A 21,694-nucleotide genomic window follows, 5' to 3' on the forward strand; every position below is an offset into this window, starting at 1 on the left:
TTTGTACTTGTGCGAGGGGTGTCGGGCCTGACATGCGGGATGGACTAGCCCTGTGCTGGGCCTCCCCCCGCATGTCTGTGTGACTGATCATAGATGTGCTAAATTTAGCACATCTACGATCAAGTCTGAATTAGGCCCATTATGTAACGATTAATTTTTACTGTAGACTGTATCATGAAATATATATATATATGTATATATATATATATATATATATACATATATTTTATCCTTTGCCACATGACTAAAGGTGTTTTTGTTTTTTTCACCACAGCTGCTGTGGCCAACACCGTAGAGGCAGCAGCAAGAGACAGACACAGAAGAGGCTTGTAAGTGTGATTTAAAAAAACACTCACAAATTATACTCATAATAATGCCTGCAACCATAACACTAACCAATATGGACACAACCACATAAGTGAATTTTTGCCTGTGCCTACTTTAAACCGATATGTGAAGTAGTTTTAAAATAAAAGGGCCCCTGAAAAGAAATGTTATAATCCATGCTTACTGTGTGTTTTTGTGAAGACATTTTGTTATGTCAACTAGCATGGTTTTTTTAAGCACGTGCATTGGTAGGTGTTCCAAATTAATGTAGGTTGTTTTTTTTCTCCATTACAAGTGTTTTATTTTATCTTTTTGTTTCCTTTGTAGGTACTTCTCATTTGCTGTAAGTACCGGCGCTCCACCCATCACCAGCGTCTCTGGGCCTGCCATTTACAGGGCTGGTGGCTTATTTATCAGGGTAAGAGGCAGATGACATCACCATCATCCTCACTCCCATGGAGCCTGTGCCTCCACCACCGCCCATGATACAGGCCAGCGTTCCCATGTCTCTCCACCATTTTCGGGAGCACCAGCTGGCCTTCATGGATCAGCAGACAAGCCAGCTGGACTATATTGGGCAGCTAATGTGGGAGCAGAACAGGACAGCGGCGGTGGCAAAGGGCACCTGCATGGCCAGCGAGATAAATAGTTGCATGCAGGAATTGACCCACGCAACACAGGAGTGGTCGCAGGTGGCCTGAGACCAACTGCAGGTGATGAGGGAGTACACGCAGGCTGTACAGGAACAAACGCAGGTGATTGCGGCCCTGCAGAGGTAGCTGGTGTCACATACCTGGGAGTGAAGGGCCATCAACCTCAGCAGTCAGTTCCCTCCATTCCAGCACACAGAGTGCATTGCTAGTGATCCCCACAAGGCGTAGTGTCTACGCACAAGGTCGAGGGTCTTCCCTCTCCCACCTCAATTTTTTCTATTAGTTTCCCTCTGATAATTTTATTGAAATCTGCCTTTTTTTTTTTGTTTAAGTAAAGTAGTTTCCCAAAAAATGTGTTTGCGGCAGGCTTGCCTACCCTCCCGCATTCAGTGGGACGCTCCCGATATTTCAGTGAGCCTCCCACTGCCCCGCACACATTGCCAGCCCTCCCTGTTTTTACGAGCTCCTACCTGAAAATCCGGACTGCGCATGCGCGAGTCCGCCAATGTGGGGTGGGCGTAGGCTGCAAGGGAAAGGTCATGGCCGGCCACCGCACAGCGGGTTTATGGGTAGCAGTGGCCGTCTTGTGCAGTATGGAGCCGGGCAGTCTGAGCGGCAGGAGCAGTGTCGGGGGACTAATGAGAGCAGAGCAGCTGAAGCACATACTGTAGCCCGGCAGCCAGGGCTCTGCATCACTGTGGCTGGCCCCGCCCATCACACTCACACACTGCATGTAACAGGCCAGCTTTCCTCTTCCTGGTTCCTGCATGTGCCTGCCTTGATCTGCCTCCCCCCACCTCACTGTGCATGGGCCGGATCCCTGCTCTTCACAGGAGGCAGCAACAAAGGCCAGGTGGGTGCTGTCTGTACTGGGTGTAATATGGGGGTGGGGGGCTGTGTATCGTGTAGAGTTCTACTGGGTGTAATATGGGGGGAGGGAGCTGTGTAAAATGTATTGTAATGTGCTGCTGGGTGTAATATGGGGGGGGCTGTGTATAGTGCTACTGGGTGTAATATGGGGGGGAGGGGGCTGTGTAAAATGTAGTGTAATGTGCTGCTGGGTGTAAGATGGAGGGGCTGTGTGTAGTGCTACTGGGTGTAATATGGGGGGAGGGGGCTGTGTAAAATGTACTGTAATGTGCTGCTGGGTGTAATATGGGGGGGGGGGGCTGTGTATAGTGCTACTGGGTATAATATGGGGGGAGGGGACTGTGTATAGTGCTACTGGGTGTAATATGGGGGGAGGGGGCTGTGTAAAATGTAGTGTAATGTGCTGCTGGGTGTAATATGGGGGGGCTGTGTATAGTGCTACTGGGTGTAATATGGGGGGAGGGGGCTGTGTAAAATGTAGTGTAATGTGCTGCTGGGTGTAAGATGGAGGGGCTGTGTGTAGTGCTACTGGGTGTAATATGGGGGGAGGGGGCTGTGTAAAATGTACTGTAATGTGCTGCTGGGTGTAATATGGGGGGGCTGTGTATAGTGCTACTGGGTATAATATGGGGGGAGGGGACTGTGTATAGTGCTACTGGGTGTAATATGGGGGGGGAGGGGGCTGTGTAAAATGTAGTGTAATGTGCTGCTGGGTGTAATATGGGGGGCTGTGTATACAGTAGTGCTACTGGGTGTAATATGGGGGGGAGGGGGCTGTGTAAAATGTAGTGTAATGTGCTGCTGGGTGTAAGATGGAGGGGCTGTGTATAGCGTAGAGTGCTACTCAGACTTGCCTACCCTCCCGCATTCAGCGGGAGGCTCCCGGTTTTGACCTCAACCTCCCGCTGTCCCGCAAATGTGCCCGGTTCTCCCGTTTTTTAAACTATTTTATTGAGACTATGCGGACTGCGCATGCGCCAGTTGGGAAGTACCGTGGGCCGGGCCTGGATATTGCTTTATTGCTGGCCACCGCGGGGTTATTGTGCGCAGCTGGCAGGGAGGCTGTGTGCACGGCGGCAGCAGAAGCAGAGTCCCCAGCAGTGAAGGCAACGGAGACCTCAACAGTGGCGGCAGCAGAGACTCCATCAGTGGCGGCTGCAGAGACCTCATCACCAGTGGCGGCAGCAGCACAGAATGTAAGGTATCCAAAAATGCCAGCCTGCGTCTTGGATGGGGTCCATGTGGCTGGGGTGGGGAGAGCAGGACAGGGCTGAAGAAAATTAACAAAGTGGGTACTGAGTGATGGGTGCTGAGTGATTACATGTTATTGCTGCCCAAGCTGACTATCACTCATCCTAGGGGGAGCGCTGACAGTATTATAGGAACAGGGACAGTGTTACGGGGATAGTGTCAGAGTTAGTTATAGGGATAGTGTCAGCATTATAGTATAGGGTCAGCGTTATAGTATACGGTCAGCGTTATAGGGTCAGAGTTATAGGGACTGGGTCAGAGTTAAAGGGATAGTGTCAGAGTTATAGGGATAGTTTCAGCATTATAGTATAGGGTCAGCGTTATAGTATAGGGTCAGAGTTACAGGGGGAGGGTCAGAGTTACAGGGGGAGGGTCAGAGTTACAGGGGGAGGGTCAGAGTTACAGGGGGAGGGTCAGAGTTATAGGGTAGTGTCAGCATTATAGTACAGGGTCAGCGTTATAGTATAGGGTCAGAGTTATAGGGACTGGGTCAGAGTTACAGGGGGAGGGTCAGAGTTATAGTACAGGGTCAGCGTTATAAGTATAGGGTCAGAGTTACAGGGGGAGGGTCAGAGTTACAGGGGGAGGGTCAGAGTTATAGGGATAGTGTCAGCATTATAGTACAGGGTCAGCGTTATAGTATAGGGTCAGAGTTATAGGGACTGGGTCAGAGTTACAGGGGGAGGGTCAGTGTTATAGTATAGGGTCAGTGTTACAGGGATAGGGTCAGCATTACAGGGATAGGGTCAGCGTTATAGGGCCAGAGTCAGCGTTATAGGGTCTGAGTTATAGGGGGAGGGTCAGTGTTATAGTTTAGGGTCAGTGTTATAGGGCCAGGGTCAGCGTTACAGGGTCAGAGACAGCGTTATAGGGCCAGGGTCAGCGTTATAGGGTCAGAGTTACAGGGACAGGGTCAGTGTTACAGGGGGGTTCACTACGATCGGCCGGCCTCCCGGCGACCAGCATACCGGCGCCTGGAGGCCGGCCGCCGGCTTACCGACAGTGTGGCGAGCGCAAATGAGCCCCTTGCGGGCTCGCTGCGCTCGCCACGCTACGCGCGCCACACTATTTTATTCTCCCTCCAGGGGGGTCGTGGACCCCCACGAGGGAGAATAAGTGTCGGTATGCCGGCTGTCGGGCTCCCGGCGCCGGTATGCTGGTCGCCGGGAGGCCGACCGCCGGCATACTGAAGACCACCCGTTACAGGGATAGGGTCAGCGTTATAGGTATAGGGTCAGCATTAAAGTATAGTATAGTGTCAGCGTTATAGGGATAGGGTCAGTGTTATAGGGATAGGGTCAGAGTTACAGGGATAGGGTCAGAGTTACACGGATAGGGTCAGCGTTATTGGGATAGGGTCAGCGTTATTGGGATAGGGTCAGCGTTATAGGGATAGGGTCAGCGTTATAGTATAGTATAGTGTCAGCGTTATAGGGTATAGGGTCAGTGTTATAGGGGTAGGGTCAGAGTTACAGGGATAGGGTCAGCGTTACACGGATAGGCTCAGCGTTATTGGGATAGGGTCAGCGTTATAGGGATAGGGTCAGCGTTATAGTATAGTATAGTGTCAGCGTTATAGGGATAGAGTCAGTGTTATAGGGATAGGGTCAGCGTTATTGGGATAGGGTCAGCGTTATAGGGATAGGGTTAGCGTTATAGTATAGTATAGTGTCAGCGTTATAGGGATAGGGTCAGTGTTATAGGGATAGGGTCAGCGTTACACGGATAGGGTCAGCGCTATTGGGATAGGGTCAGCGTTATATGGATAGGGTCAGCGTTACAGGGATAGGGTCAGCGTTTCAGGGATAGGGTCAGCTTTACGGGAATAGGGTCAGCGTTATAGTATAGTATAGTGTCAGCGTTACAGGGATAGGGTCAGCGTTATTGGGATAGGGTCAGCGTTTCAGGGATAGGGTCAGCGTTTCTGGGATAGGGTCAGCGTTACGGGGATAGGGTCAGCGTTACAGGGATAGGGTCAGCGTTATAGTATAGTGTCAGCGTTACAGGGATAGTGTCAGCGTTACAGGGATAGGGTCAGCGTTACAGGGATAGGGTCAGCGTTATTGGGATAGGGTCAGCGTTTCAGGGATAGGGTCAGCGTTTCAGGGATAGGGTCAGCGTTACGGGGATAGGGTCAGCGTTACAGGGATAGGGTCAGCGTTACTGGGATAGGGTCAGCGTTACAGGGATAGGGTCAGCGTTATAGGGATAGGGTCAGCGTTATAGGGATAGGGTCAGCGTTATAGGGATAGGGTCAGCGTTATAGGGATAGGGTCAGTGTTATAGGGACAGGGTCAGCGTTATTGGGATAGGGTCTGCGTTATAGTATAGTATAGTGTCAGCGTTATAGGGATAGGGCCAGCGTTATTGGGATAGGGCCAGCGTTATAGGGATAGGGCCAGCGTTATAGGGATAGGGTCAGCGTTATAGGGATAGGGTCAGCGTTATAGGGATAGGGTCAGCGTTATAGGGATAGGGTCAGCGTTATAGGGATAGGGTCAGCGTTATAGGGATAGGGTCAGCGTTATAGGGATAGGGTCAGTGTTATAGGGACAGGGTCAGCGTTATTGGGATAGGGTCTGCGTTATAGTATAGTATAGTGTCAGCGTTATTGGGATAGGGACAGCGTTATTGGGATAGGGCCAGCGTTATTGGGATAGGGCCAGCGTTACAGGGATAGGGTCAGCGTTATAGGGATAGGGTCAGCGTTACAGGGATAGGGTCAGAGATACAGGGATAGGATCAGCGTTACAGGGATAGGGTCAGCGTTATAGTACAGTATAGTGTCAGTGTTATAGTATAGTATAGTGTCAGCGTTATAGGGATAGGGTCAGCGTTATAGTAAAGTATAGTGTCAGCGTTACAGGGATAGTGTCAGCGTTATAGTATAGTATAGTGTCAGCTTTATAGGGATAGGGTCAGCGTTATAGGGATAGGGTCAGCGTAATTGGGATAGGGTCAGCGTTATAGTATAGTATAGTCAGTGGCGGATCCTGGGGGGGGGGCACTCGTGCCCGTGCCCCCCTGTCATTTGTGGCCCGTTAAGTCTCAGGAGCCCCGGCCGCGGCCTCGGATTACGCTCAGTTGCAGAGGATTTATTTTCTCTATCGTCCTAAGTGGATGCTGGGGTTCCTGAAAGGACCATGGGGAATAGCGGCTCCGCAGGAGACAGAGCACAAAAAAGTAAAGCTTTTACCAGATCAGGTGGTGTGCACTGGCTCCTCCCCCTATGACCCTCCTCCAGACTCCAGTTAGATTTTGTGCCCGAACGAGAAGGGTGCAATCTAGGTGGCTCTCCTAAAGAGCTGCTTAGAGAAAGTTTAGCTTAGGTTTTTTACTTTACAGTGAGTCCTGCTGGCAACAGGATCACTGCAACGAGGGACTTAGGGGAGAAGTAGTGAACTCACCTGCGTGCAGAGTGGATTTGCTGCTTGGCTACTGGACACTAGCTCCAGAGGGACGATCACAGGTACAGCCTGGATGGTCACCGGAGCCGCGCCGCCGGCCCCCTTGCAGACGCTGAAGAGAGAAGAGGTCCAAAATCGGCGGCTGAAGACTCCTGAGTCTTCATAAAGGTAGCGCACAGCACTGCAGCTGTGCGCCATTTTCCTCTCAGCACACTTCACACAACAGTCACTGAGGGTGCAGAGCGCTGGGGGGGGCGCTCTGAGAGGCAAATAAAAACCTTATTAGAGGCAAAAAATACCTCACATATAGCCCACAGAGGCTATATGGAGATATTTAACCCCTGCCTAACTTCAAAAATAGCGGGAGACGAGCCCGCCGTAAAAGGGGCGGGGCCTATCTCCTCAGCACACAGCGCCATTTTCTCTCACAGAAAAGCTGGAGAGAAGGCTCCCAGGCTCTCCCCTGCACTGCACTACAGAAACAGGGTTAAAACAGAGAGGGGGGGCACTGATTTTGGCGATATTGTATATATATAAAAGATGCTATAAGGGAGAAACACTTATATAAGGTTGTCCCTATATAATTATAGCGTTTTTGGTGTGTGCTGGCAGACTCTCCCTCTGTCTCCCCAAAGGGCTAGTGGGTCCTGTCCTCTGTCAGAGCATTCCCGGTGTGTGTGCTGTGTCGGTACGTGTGTGTCGACATGTATGAGGACGATGTTGGTGAGGAGGCGGAGAAATTGCCTGTAATGGTGATGTCACTCTCTAGGGAGTCGACACCGGAATGGATGGCTTATTTAGAGAATTACGTGAGAATGTCAACACGCTGCAAGGTCGGTTGACGACATGAGACGGCCGACAATCTATTAGGACCGGTCCAGGCGTCTCAGAAACACCGTCAGGGGTTTTAAAAACGCCCATTTACCTCAGTCGGTCGACACAGACACAGACACGGACACTGAATACAGTGTCGACGGTGAATAAACAAACGTATTTCTCATTAGGGCCACACGTTAAGGGCAATGAAGGAGGTGTTACGTGTTTCTGATACTACAAGTACCACAAGAAAGGGTATTATGTGGGAGTGGAAAAAACTACCTGTAGTTTTTCCTGAATCAGATAAAATAAAATGAAGTGTGTGATGATGCGTAGGGTTACCCCGATAGCAAATATTGGCGTTATACCCTTTCCCGCCAGAAATTAGGGTACGTTGGGAAACACCCCTTAGGGTGATAAGGCGCTCACACGCTTATCAAGTGGCGTTACCGTCTCCAGATACGGCCGCCCTCAAGGAGCCAGCTGATAGGAAGCTGGAAAAATATCCTAAAAAGTATATACACACATACGGTGGTTATACTGCGACCAGCGATCGCCATCAGCCTGGAGATGCAGTGCTGGGTTGGCTTGGTCGGATTCCCTGACTGAAAATATTTTATTCATGTAGAGCATTTAATAGGATGCATTCTATATATATGTATGTGAGATGCACAGAGGGATATTTGCTCTCTGGCATCAAGATAAGTGCGTTGTCCATATCTCCCAGAAGATGTCAGGGACACGACAGTGGTCAGGTGATACAGATCCCATACGGCAGATGGAAGTATTGCTGTATAAAGGGAAGGAGTTATTTGGGGGTCGGTCCATCGGACCTGGGGACCACAGCAACAGCTGGGAAATCCAACCTTTTTTACCCCAAGTTACATCTCAGCTAAAAAAGACACCGTCTTTTCAGCCTCAATCTTTCCTTTCCCATGAGGGCATGCAGGCAAAAGGCCAGTCATATCTGCCCAGACATAGAGGTAAGGGAAGTAGACTGCTGCAGGCAGCCCTTTCCCAGGAAAAGAAGCCCTCCACCGCGTCTGCCAAGTCCTCAGCATGACGCTGGGGCCGTGCAAGCGGACTCAAGGTGGGGGGGTAGTCTCAAGAGTCTCAGGGCGCAGTGGGATCACTCGCAAGTTGACCCCTAGATCGTACGAGTATTATCCCAGGGGTAAAGATTGGAGAGTCGAGACATCTTCTCCTCGCAGGTTCCTGAAGTCTGCTTTACCAACGGCTCCCTCCGACAGGGAGGCAGCATTGGAAACAATTCACAAGCTGTATATCCAGCAGGTGATAATCAAAGTACCCCTCCTACGACAAGGAAAAGGGTATTATTTTTCCACACTATATTGTGGTACTGAAGCCAGACGGCTTGGTGACACATAGTCTAAATCTAAAATGTTTTGAACACTTACATAAAAGGTTCAAATCGAGATAAAGTCACTCGGAGCAGTGATAGCGAACCGGAAAAAAGGGGACTATATGGTGTCCCTGGACATCAAGGATTACCTCCATGTCCAAATTTTGTCCTTCTCATCAAGGGTACCTCTGGTTCGTGGTACAGAACTGTCAATATCAGTTTCAGACGATGCCGTTTGAATTATCCACGGCACCCCGGGCCTTTTTACCAAGGTAATGGCCGAAAAGATGTTTCTTCAAAGAAAAAAGGCATCTAAATTATCCCTTACTTGCACGACCTAAAAAGGGCAAGTTCCAGAGAACAGTTGGAGGTCGGAAGAGCACTATCTAAAGTAGTTCTTCGACGGCACGACTGGATTCTAAATATTCCAAGAATCGCAGCTGTTTTCCGACGATACGTCTGCTGTTCCTAGGGATGATTCTGGACACGGTTCAGAAAAAGGTTTTTCTTCCCGAGGAAAAAGCCAAGGAGTTATCCGACCTGTCAGGAACCTCCTAAAACCAGGAAAGGTGTCTGTACATCAATGCACAAGAGTCCTGGGAAAAATGGTGGCTTTTTACGAAGCAATTCCATTCGGCAGATTCCATGCAAGAATTTTCCAAAGGGATCTGTTGGACAAATGGTCAGGGTCGCATCCTCAGATGCACCTGCGAATAACCCTGTCGCCAAGGACAAGGGTATATCTTCTGTGGTGGTTGCAAAAGGCTCATCTATTGGAGGGCCGCAGATTCGGCATACAGGATTTGATCCTGGTGACCACGGACGCCAGCCTGAGAGGTTGGGGAGCAGTCACACAAGGAAGAAACTTCCAGGGGGTATGGACGAACCTGGAAAAGTCTCTTCACATAAACATTCTGGTACTAAGAGCAATCTAAAATGCTCTAAGCCAGGCGGAACCACTCCTGCAAGGAAAACCGGTGTTGATTCAGTCGGACAACATCACGGCGGTCGCCCATGTAAACAGACAGGGCGGCACAAGAAGCAGGAGTGCAATGGCAGAAGCTGCCAAGATTCTTCGCTGGGCGGAGAATCACGTAATAGCACTGTCAGCAGTGTTCTTCCCGGGCGTGGACAACTGGGAAGCAGACTTCCTCAGCAGACACGATATTCACCCGGGAGAGGGGGGTCTTCATCCAGAAGTCTTCCACATGCTAATAAACTGTTGGGAAAGACCAATGGTAGACATGATGGCGTCTCGCCTCAACAAGAAACTGGACAAGTATTGCGCCAGGTCAAGAGATCCACAGGCAATAGCTGTGGACGCACTGGTAACACCTTGGGTGTACAAATCAGTATATGTGTTTCCTCCTCTGCCTCTCATACCAAAGGTATTGAAGATTATACGGTGAGGAGGAGTAAGAACAATACTAGTGGCTCCGGATTGGCCAAGAAGGACTTGGTACCCGGAACTTCAAGAGTTGGTCACGGACGACCCGTGCCCTCTACTTCTGAGAAGGGACCTGCTACAACAGGGTCCCTGTCTCTTTCAAGACTTACCGCGGCTGCGTTTGACGGCATGGCGGTTGAACGCCAGATCCTAAAAGGGAAAGGCATTCCAGAAGAAGTCATTCCTACCTTGATTAAGGCAAGGAAGGAAGTCACCGCGAAACATTATCACCGCATTTGGCGAAAATATGTCGCGTGGTGCGAGGATCGGAGTGTTCCGACGGAGGAATTTCAACTGGGTCGTTTCCTACATTTCCTACAATCAGGATTGTCTATGGGTCTCAAATTGAGATCTATTAAGGTTCAAATTTCGGCCCTGTCAATATTCTTCCAAAAAGAATTGGCCTCAGTTCCTGAGGTACAGACTTTTGTTAAAGGAGTACTGCATATACAGCCTCCTGTGGTGCCTCCGGTGGCACCGTGGGATCTAAATGTAGTTTTAGATTTCCTCAAATCCCATTGGTTTGAACCATTGAAAAAGGTGGATTTTAAATATCTCACATGGAAAGTGACTATGTTACTGGCCCTGGCTTCCGCCAGGAGAGTATCTGAATTGGCGGCTTTATCTTATAAAAGCCCTTATCTAATCTTCCATTCGGATAGGGCAGAACTGAGGACTCGTCCGCATTTTCTCCCTAAGGTGGTATCAGCGTTTCACCTGAACCAACCTATTGTGGTGCCTGCGGCCACTGGCGACTTGGAGGACTCCAAGTTGTTGGACGTTGTCAGAGCCTTAAAAATATACATTTCAAGGACGGCTGAAGTCAGAAAATCTGACTCGCTGTTGATACTATATGCACCCAACAAGTTGGGTGCCCCTGCTTCTAAGCAGACGATTGCTCGTTGGATTTGTAACACAATTCAACTTGCTCATTCTGTGGCAGGCCTGCCACAGCCTAAATCTGTTAAGGCCCATTCCACAAGGAAGGTGGGCTCATCTTGGGCGGCTGCCCGAGGGGTCTCGGCATTACAATTCTGTCGAGCAGCTACGTGGTCGGGGGAAAACACGTTTGTAAAATTCTACAAATTTGATACCCTGGCAAAAGAGGACTTGGAATTCTCTCATTCGGTGCTGCAGAGTCATCCGCACTCTCCCGCCCGTTTGGGAGCTTTGGTATAATCCCCATGGTCCTTTCAGGAACCCCAGCATCCACTTAGGACGATAGAGAAAATAAGAATTTACTTACCGATAATTCTATTTCTCGGAGTCCGTAGTGGATGCTGGGCGCCCATCCCAAGTGCGGATTATCTGCAATACTGTACATAGTTATTGTTAACAAATTCGGGTTATATTGTTAAGGAGCCATCTTTAAGAGGCTCTTTCTGTTATCATACTGTTAACTGGGTTTAGATCACAAGTTGTACGGTGTGATTGGTGTGGCTGGTATGAGTCTTACCCGGGATTCAAATTGCCTCCCTTATTGTGTACGCTCGTCCGGGCACAGTACCTAACTGGAGTCTGGAGGAGGGTCATAGGGGGAGGAGCCAGTGCACACCACCTGATCTGGTAAAAGCTTTACTTTTTTGTGCCCTGTCTCCTGCGGAGCCGCTATTCCCCATGGTCCTTTCAGGAACCCCAGCATCCACTACGGACTCCGAGAAATAGAATTATCGGTAAGTAAATTCTTATTTTTTCATTTGTGCCGGCCCGGCCCCAGCAGGCTGTCAGCGCACGCTGATTTGACAGCTGCCGCTGGGACCAGAGCCGGCTCATGCCCACAGTGAGTGCAGCCCTCCCTCCCTCCTCCTCTCCTGCTGCAGTGCATGTGACCAGCAGGCAACAGCGCACGGAGGCCGGGAGACGGAGCGGGCTACGGGACAGGCTAAGGAGTCAGACAGCGCGTAGTGGTGGACCCTGGACCGCGTGGACTGGATTTCACTTCCAGCCAGCCCAGGCTCCCCAGCGGCCACACAGAGAGGAGACAGAGGCGCCGATCGAAGCAGGCAGAGCCGCAGAGGCAGCAGCAGGACGGAGACAGTGACTCACTGTGTATATCAGCCTGTCACAGTGAGTATGCTGTTTGCTGTAGCCAGCCTGTGCCAGCTACCTTTAACGTGCGTGCGGCTGCTGCTGCGGCGGCGGGCACTAAGGGGGGGCGATCCGGTCTATATGTAGTATATGGTGGTATGTGCCTGCCGGGGGGGGGTGGCAGTCGGCACTTGGTGTGTGGTGAATGAATCAGTAACCACTAAGACGTCACTGGCAGTGTGCCTGCCAGTGTTGGCCTCACCTCCAGCAGCACCGTCCTGGCAGGCACCCCCCCCCCCCCCCCCCCCCCCACACACACACACACACACACGCTGATTGTTGGCCTCACGAGGGAGATGATGATGTGGCTGAGAGATGACGGGGGAGGGGAGAGAATGGTGTGGCTCAGAGACACAATGGGGAGGCTCATACTGTGTGGCGTAACTTGAATTTTGGCTCATACTGTGTGGCATAAGGTGAATTTCGGCTCAGACTTTTTTGGTGTAAGGTGAATTTCGGCTCATAGTGTAGTATAATTTTAGTTTTCGGCTCATACTGTGTGGCGTAATGTGAATTTCGGCTCATTCTGTATATCATAATTTGAATTTCGGCTCATACTGTGTGGGGTAACTTGAATTTTGGCTCATACTGTGTGGCATAATGTGAATTTCGGCTCATTCTGTATAGCATAATTTGAATTTCGGCTCGTACTGTGTGGTGTAACATGAAGTTCGGCTCATATTGTGTGGCGTAACATGAAGTTCAGCTCATACTATGAGGCGTATTTTGAAGTTCTGCTCATACCATGTGGCGTAATGTACATTTTTTGAGGGAGGGGGCCCCAAATCGGTATCTTGCTTAGGGCCCCATGAGATCTAAATCCGCCTCTGCCGCCCGCCCACTATGCAAATACTCCAGCCGCAGCCAGAGCAGTGAGGGGTCGGGCATCCCACATATCCAGGCTGGCAGCCTCTCACTGCGCTGCTGCGGCTGGAGTATTTACATAGTGGACGGCATCCTTCCTGCTGGTACTAGTCCAACCTACCATGTTGCCTCATTGAAGACCGGAGCTGCTGCGGAGTGCGGGACTGCGGCGGGTATGATGGCTAAGAAACAGCTTCCGACCTCAGCTGCTGAGCCTGGACACCGGTGCCAGGAAGCAGGCTTAGGTAAGCAGGAGGGGGGCTGGCCAGCTTTGCTGCTGAGAGGCAGCCCCTGTGATCAGCTCACTACTCACTACCCTGGCAGCAGGCCACATATGAGAGTTCTCTTCAACCCCACACTGACACACACTGCCCCCTGCCCCTCACACACTGCACCCTGCCTCTACACACTGCCCCCACACCCTGTCCCTCACACGCTGCTTCCTGGCCCCTGCCTCTCACACACTGCCTCCTGCACCCAGCCCCTAACACGCTGCCCCCTGCTCCTCACACCCTGCCCCCTGCTCCTCACACGCTGCCCCCTGCCCCTCACACCCTGCCCCCTGCCCCTCACAAGCTTCCCCCTGCACCCTGCCTCTCACACACTGCCCCCTATACACTGTCCCTCACACGCTGTCCCCTGCACCTAACATGCTGCCCCCTGCCCCTCACTCTGCCCCTCACACGCTGCCACCTGCACCCTGACCCTCTCACACTGCCCCCTGCCTCTCACACGCTTCCGCCTGCACCCTGCCTCTCACACACTGCCCCCTTCACCATGCCCTTCACACGCTGCCCCCTGCACCTCACATGCTGCCCCTCACACGCTGCCCCCTGCCCCTCACACGCTGCCTCTTGTAGTGGGGACATACCTCATTTCTTGAAGCGCATGCACCGAAGCCGCATGCAAATACACTTGCCCCTTCCATGGTGCCCCCCTATCATTTTCTTCTGGATCCGCCCCTGAGTATAGTGTCAGCGTTATAGTATAGTATAGTGTCAGCATTATAGGGATAGGGTCAGCGTTATATATTGATAGGGTCAGAGTTACAGGGATAGGGTCAGCGTTATTGGGATAGGGTCAGCGTTATAGTGATAGGGTCAGTGTTATAGTGATAGGGTCAGTGTTATAGGGATAGGGTCAGCGTTACAGGAATAGGGTCAGCGTTATTGGGATAGGGTCAGCGTTATAAGGATATGGTCAGCGTTATAGGGATAGGGTCAGAGTTACAGGGATAGGGTCAGCGTTACAGGGATAGGGTCAGTGTTATAGTATAGTATAGTGTCAGCGTTATAGGGATAGGGTCAGTGCTATAGGGATAGTGTCAGCATTATAGGGATAGTGTCAGCGTTACAGGGATAGTGTCAGCGTTATAGTATAGTGTCAGCGTTATAGGGATAGGGTCAGAGTTACAGGGATAGGGTCAGCGTTACATGGATAGGGTTAGTGTTATAGTATAGTATAGTATAGTGTCAGCATTATAGTATAGTATAGTGTCAGCGTTACAGGGTTAGGGTCAGCGTTACAAGGATAGGGTCAGCGTTATAGGGATAGTGTCAGCGTTATAAGGATATGGTCAGCGTTATAGGGATAGGGTCAGAGTTACAGGGATAGGGTCAGCGTTACAGGGATAGGGTCAGCGTTATAGTATAGTATAGTGTCAGCGTTATAGGGATAGGGTCAGTGCTATAGGGATAGTGTCAGCGTTATAGGGATAGTGTCAGCGTTACAGGGATAGGGTCAGCGTTATAGTATAGTGTCAGCGTTATAGGGATAGGGTCAGCGTTATAGGGATATGGTCAGACTTACAGGGATAGGTTTAGTGTTATAGTATAGTGTCAGCGTTATAGTATAGTATAGTGTCAGCGTTATTGGGATAGGGTCAGCGTTATTGGGATAGGGTCAGCGTTATTGGGATAGGGTCAGCGTTATTGGGATATGGTAAGCGTTATTGGGATAGGGTCAGCGTTTTCAGGGATAGAGTCAGTGTTATAGTATAGTATAGTGTCAGTGTTATAGGGATAGAGTCAGTGTTACAGGGATAGGATCAGCGTTAGTGTCAGCGTTATAGGTACAGGGTCAGTGTTATAGGGATAGTGTCAGCGTTATAGGGATAGTGTCAGCGTTATAGGGATAGTGTCAGCGTTATAGGGATAGTGTCAGCGTTATAGGGATAGGGTCAGTGTTACAGGGATAGGATCAGCGTTATAGGGATAGTGTCAGCATTATAGGGATAGTGTCAGTGTTACAGGGATAGGATCAGCGTTAGTGTCAGCGTTATAGGTACAGGGTCAGTGTTTTAGGCATAGTGTCAGCGATATAGGGATAGGGTCAGTGTTATAGGGATAGGGTCAGTGTTATAGGGATAGTGAATAAATTATGAAAGCGCTGTCCAATAACAAAGAGTATATATTAAACAATTAAGATCAACCATAAAATCACATTTAAAACACATATACTCATTATTTCTTTTACTTAACACTCTTTCAGAGATCATACAAGACAATAATAGCACTGCATGTAACAATTTCAGCTGTACGGGGGGGATACACTTGCAATATCAGCATACTATGTTGCAATTATTTAAACTGAATGTATCCACACCAATACAATTCTCCACAACATGCGTTGGGATAATTCTGCGGTCTTCTGTGACTAATGAATATTACATTTTAAATGACAGTTCCAAACAATTCCAGAGGATAGCAGTATTGATATTGCCCCAATCTTTGGTATAATATTGTTAACTTGGATACGCTTACTGAATGAATAGCTCTCCTGCTTTGGAGAGGCAGGTCCAGTTCCAATTGATGGTACAGACGGCGTCCCTGTCGGAGGCTATCAGCTGGCGTGCCGGTCCACTACTTTGTGCACTGCCCAGCTTCACTGCGCCCTTGGCTGGGTGCTCGTGTCCGTCGCACAGATTCTCCGGTGGCTCTGGTGTGCAGGATTTTACAGACCACCTCCCAGTACTTATATCCACATAGGGACTGCAGGAGTAACTAGTTCAGCAATTTGTTGAGGCGGCCGCGCCTTTGGCTGGGCGCTCGTCTCCCTCGCACAGCGTCTATTCACTGGAGATAGGAGAGGAGGCATGCTAGCAGCTCACAGCGCGCTGGGCATGCCCCCTCAGTGACGAAAACGGGGTGTGGATCCCATTCACGGGCCCTCCCGCAAAGGCATGCCACTTTTAATAGGCTACACCCCTTTTATGGCCGCGCGCTTCGTGCGCGCATATATTTCACTCTTTCAGAGTGACAAAAGTTGGGAGATATGCCATATAGTCACTGGAGTGAGCGCCTAACAATGAAGGACACGCCCCATTGTGGCAATAGACACACCCATAGGTGGAGTTAGACGCACCCTTTGGGTCGAGCATGACACGAAGCATTCTGCTTACACCTAAAATCTCCCTGAAACTAGTTTTCAAAAGTAGACAAGTATGGTTTGTGGTTTGTTCATAAAATAAGTAAATTTCAAAGTTTAAAATGTATTTAGGGCTAATGTGTTTTAATTCTCTGTTCTAGAGATGTGCGGTGGGCAGTTTCCGTGTTTTGTGTTTTGGTTTTGGATCTGGATCCCCGCTCGTGTTTTGGATCTGGATTGGATTTGCCAAAACCACCCTTTCGGGTTTTGGTTTTGAATCTTGATGATTTAAAAAACTAACTAACATAAAAAAACAGTTAAAATCACAAAATTTGGAGGTAAGTTTGATCCTACGGTATTATTAACCTCAATAACATTAATTTCCACTCATTTCCTGTCTATTCTGAACACCTCACACCTCACAATATTGTTTTTAGGCCAAAAGGTTGCACAGAGGTAGCTGGATAACTTTGCTAAGTGACACAAGTGTGCGGCATAAACACCTGGCCTATCTAAGAGTGGCACTGCAGTGTCAGACAGGATGGCAGATTTAAAAAATAGGCCCCAAACAGCACATCACGCAAAGAAGAAAAAGAGGTGCAATGAGGTAGCTGGATGGCTAAGCTAAGCGACACAAGTGTGCTGCACAAACACCTGGCACATCTAGGAGTGGCACGCAGTGGCTGAATGTCGAAAGTGGCCCGCAATTTTTGGGGCCACCGATAGCATCTGCTGCACTCCCCTGTCATTTTTCAAAAAATTCTGACCACCAAATTAATTGTATGTGTAAAACATGGGACGTGCTGGAATTTGCCCAGATGTAATGCACGCATAATAGTGGTGTATAACTTATACGACAGTACCACTGGACTTATACAGCAGTACCTCTTGACTTATACAGCAGTACCCATGGACCTATATGGCAGTACCCCTGAACTTATATGGCTGCACCAGTGAACTGGACTTATACGGCAGTACCCCTGAACTTATACGGCTGCACCACTGGACTGGACTTATACCGCAGTACCCCTGGACTTATATGGCTGCACCACTGGACTGGACTTATATGGCAGTGCCCCTGAACTTATATGGCTGCACCACTGGACTGGACTTATACGGAAATACCCCTGGACTTATATGGCACTACCCCTGAACTTATATGGCAGTACACCTGAACTTTTACGGTGGTACCCCTGGACTTATACAACAGTACCCCTGAACTTATACGGCTGCACCACTAGACTGGATTTATACAGCAGTACCCCTGAACTTATACGGCAGTATGCCTGGATTTATACGGCAGTACCCCTGGACTTATACGGCTGCACCACTGGACTGGCCTTATATGTCAGTACCCCTGGACTTATACGGCAGTACCACTGGACTTATACAGCAGTACCCCTGAACTTATATGGCTGCACCACTGGACTGGACTTATACGGCAGTACCCCTGAACTTATATGGCTGCACCACTGGACTGGACTTATATGGCAGTACCCCTGGACTTATACGGCAGTACCCCTGGGCTTATACGTTAGTACCACTGGACTTATACAACAGTACCCCTGGACTTACACGACAGTACCCCTGGACTTATACAGCAATACCCCTGGACTTATACGGCTGCACCACTTGACTGAACTTATACGGCAGTATCCCTGGACTTAACTTATATGGCAGTACCCCTGGACTTATACGGCAGCACCACTGTACTTATACGGCAGTACCCCTGGACTTATACGGAAGTACCCCTTAACTTATACGGCTGCACCACTGGACTGGACTTATACTGCAGTACCCCAGGACTTATACAGCAGTACCCCTGGACTTATATGGCAATACCCCATGACTTATACAGCAGTACCCCTGGACTTTTACGGCTGTACCACTGGACTGGAGTTATACGACAGTACCCCTGTACTTATATGGCAATACCCCATAATTTATATGGCTGCACCACTGGATTGGACTTATACGGCAGTACCCCTGGATTTATATGGCAGCACCACTGAACTTATGGCAGCACAGGACACCACCACTGGACTTATGGCAGCACAGGGCACCACCACTGGACTGATGCAGCACAACACAGCACCACTTCACTGGACTTATACAGCACCACCACTGGACTTATGGCAGCACAGGACACCACCACTGGACTTATGGCTGCACATGACACCACCACTCAACTGATGCAGCACAACACAGCACCACTGCACTGGACTGGACTTATGGCAGCACAGGACACCACCACTGTGACTGGACTGATGCTGCACAAGACAGCACTGGAATGACACATAAGAGCAGGTTGCCACCCTACCCACCACACCACTTTACCGCACAGACACTGAGGAGACACGTCCTCTCGCTACACTCTCCAGGACTGGAGTGAAAATGGTGGAAAATGAAATCCAAAAGCCATAGGAATCTGACAGCGGGATGATGACGTTTTGCCTCATTCTGGTTTCCGAGTCTGGTGGGAAGTCCCGATCCGGGCTCGGGATGTGAAGTTTGGGGGGGTCCGGTTCTCAGGGAACTGAACCTGCTTATCCTTAATGTTTACGTACGTACAATATTTAGGGGTTACATTAAGGAAATTTGGTATTAAAACACATGTAAGATCAGGATTTAGTAGGAACATTTGGCCTAACAGGGCTTATTATAATGTTAAGTTACGCATATATGTACAAACTTGTCCGCCTACGTCTTTGCTGCAGTCAGGCTAAACAGATGCAAGTTGCGTGTTTTTACACATTTGTCTCCAAAAATTATTCACAAAGTGATGCAATCGTATGCACAAGCAGATCCTGCTAATTAAAATTATATGTGGCATACCTATATTCTGTGTTCTTGCGACTGTATTGGCATACCAAATTATGTTTTCCTGCCAAACACTATTCGGATGCAGATACAGCCGCAATTATCAACAGGATTTGCTTTTACACGTGATTGCATCCCTTTGTCAATAAGACGCATTTTCTGGGAAAAGATGTGCAAAAATGACATGTACAGTATACAGACTATTTTTAGAGATCAAAATATTTTTGTTTGTCTTTAAGATTAGAAATCATTTTAAAAATGCTTATTTGTTGTAAATGTGCTGTAATTGTGTACTTGTAATTGATTTTCGACAATGACAAATACAATTCACCCCCCAAAAATAGCTCTATTTATATCCGACTTGTAGAGCTGGTTTGTGTGAGATTTATAAACTCTGGCTACATTACATCTGCCGAGTTGTATGTTTAACATGGGGAAAACATCTGGATCCAACTTTTTACCGGGCACTCATGTTCAGAGAGGAAAACATATGACTTTTCATTAAATCAGACACTATTACATTGGCCGAGTTTACAAAATGTCAGACTTCTGCGGCAAAATCGGACATTTTACAAACTCGGCTCAAACTAGGCTCCCACTACATCCCGGCCTGTATCCCTTTGCCATGTTACTTTATATCCCATTTTTTGCCAATGTCGATGCTTCCATCGCTCTAGCGCCATTAGCAGTTTTTGAATCTCACACAGTAAATTCACATCTGCAAAACCTACAGGGCTGAGAAGGTTGCAGTCATTCCCAGTGAGTGTAAAGCCAGGAGAGGAGGCGGTGGGGACCCATCAACTCCGACTGGAGGGGGATATTTCCTAATGGACTTGAAGTGAAAATCTTCATTTCTTCATACTGTATTTCCCGTACAGTCTTAATTTTTTAGCAGAATCCCTGCTCCCCAGCTCACTTTACAAAGACAGTAATCAAGGAGAAGCCTACATCTCCAGCTGTACTGGCTCACTAATTGGCTCAGCTGTGCTTGTGAGGGGGAACAGCAGCACTAGAGAGGGATGATGTCAGTGTGAAGCTCTAGGGAAAGGTGCAGAAAAAGACTGACACCCAAACAAGCGTTGACAAGTCTGGTTTTTGAGGTCACCAACGGACTGGATCCAACTGCTTACCAGGCACTTGGTAGACAACTGTATGATATGGGTGCTCAGCCAGCTAATCCTAGGGCATACTTGCCTACCTGACCCTCTCCATGAGGGAGAAAATGCTCTGTTCCTGGACTTTCCTGGTAATGTATGATTGCCATCACCTCTGGTGAAACACCTTTCTTATCAATTAACTAGCTCACCACAGGTGATGGCAATCATACATTACCATGATTCTCCCTCATGGAGAGAGTCAGGTAGGCAAGTATGCCCATAGCAATAGCACTCCCTGCACGCATACCTTCCAACATGACCCTCTCCAGGAAGGACAAAATGCTCTGCTTTTGGACTTTTCTCTTAATTTATGATTGACGGGACCTGTATTGAACAGTTTAATGGATAAGAAAGTTGTTTCAGCACAGGTGATAGCAATCAAAAATTAAGAGGGGAGTCAAGGAGCAGAGCATTCTGTGCGTCCTGGAGAGGGTCATATTGGGAGATATGCCTGCATCCACTATAGCTACTGTATACCCTTAAGGCTACTGTGCTACTGTACTGTGTGTTTTTAGGTTATAGGTGATATACACTCACCATTCAAGTGTCCTTCCTCTTTAAAAGTACATTATTAGGTCTATTTATTTCAAAATTAGCAGATGGTGAATTATGACTCAATCTTTGTAACTAGCTCAACTTGGCAGAACTGTCAAAAACATGTTTGTGTTTTTGTATTTATTACAAATAAAACAGATGGGTCTGTAAGTAACATCCTATTCCTTAACAAAAGACATTGTCACCATGGAATTCTAACACCTCGGAAACAAACTTCACTTTAAAAAGGGATTTAGGATTTGTCTTTTTAAAGAATTTATTTAGATAATTATAAATAAAATAACAATTATTATGCATTTGATAATTTGGGATTAGGACCATTCATCTTCTTTCATCTTGTTTTTCATTATACAGTACTGTATGTTGCTGCCCAAATGAAAGTACATTCTAAAGGAAGAAGTAAATATGTAAGATATAAGGTGGGAATGAATGGAAGGTGAACAATTACAGCGGATATGGGGGAAATGTAGATCAGCACAGGCCAGATCTTGGGGTTGATGTATCAAAGCCTAAAGAGACAGGGCCGGTTCTAAATCAAGTGAGCCCAGGGTGAAAATTTCCTACTGTACATCGCCAACCTCCCCCACCACAACCACATACAAAAAAATAAACATATCTCAATTTAGGCATGACGGTACGTGGTGCAAGGCATTGAGCAAGTAACTCTGACCTTTTTTTACCCAGATTGTCTACTTTTTCCTGCATTTTGC

General features: G+C 48.5%; 1 long non-coding RNA gene across 1 annotated transcript in view; it reads left to right on the forward strand.

Moving 5' to 3' along the window:
• Window positions 1–271: 271 nt before the first annotated feature.
• LOC134911736 (uncharacterized) overlaps window positions 272–21,694 on the forward strand; it is a 62,790-nt gene continuing 41,367 nt past the window's right edge. Inside the window, exons 1-3 of the long non-coding RNA XR_010176804.1 lie at window positions 272–329; window positions 655–1,833; window positions 16,614–16,790. This is a non-coding gene — a long non-coding RNA (uncharacterized LOC134911736). The remainder of the gene's footprint in view (window positions 330–654; window positions 1,834–16,613; window positions 16,791–21,694) is intronic.

Source organism: Pseudophryne corroboree, chromosome 4 (genome assembly GCF_028390025.1).
Source record: "Pseudophryne corroboree isolate aPseCor3 chromosome 4, aPseCor3.hap2, whole genome shotgun sequence".
NCBI classification, from domain to species: domain Eukaryota; kingdom Metazoa; phylum Chordata; class Amphibia; order Anura; family Myobatrachidae; genus Pseudophryne; species Pseudophryne corroboree.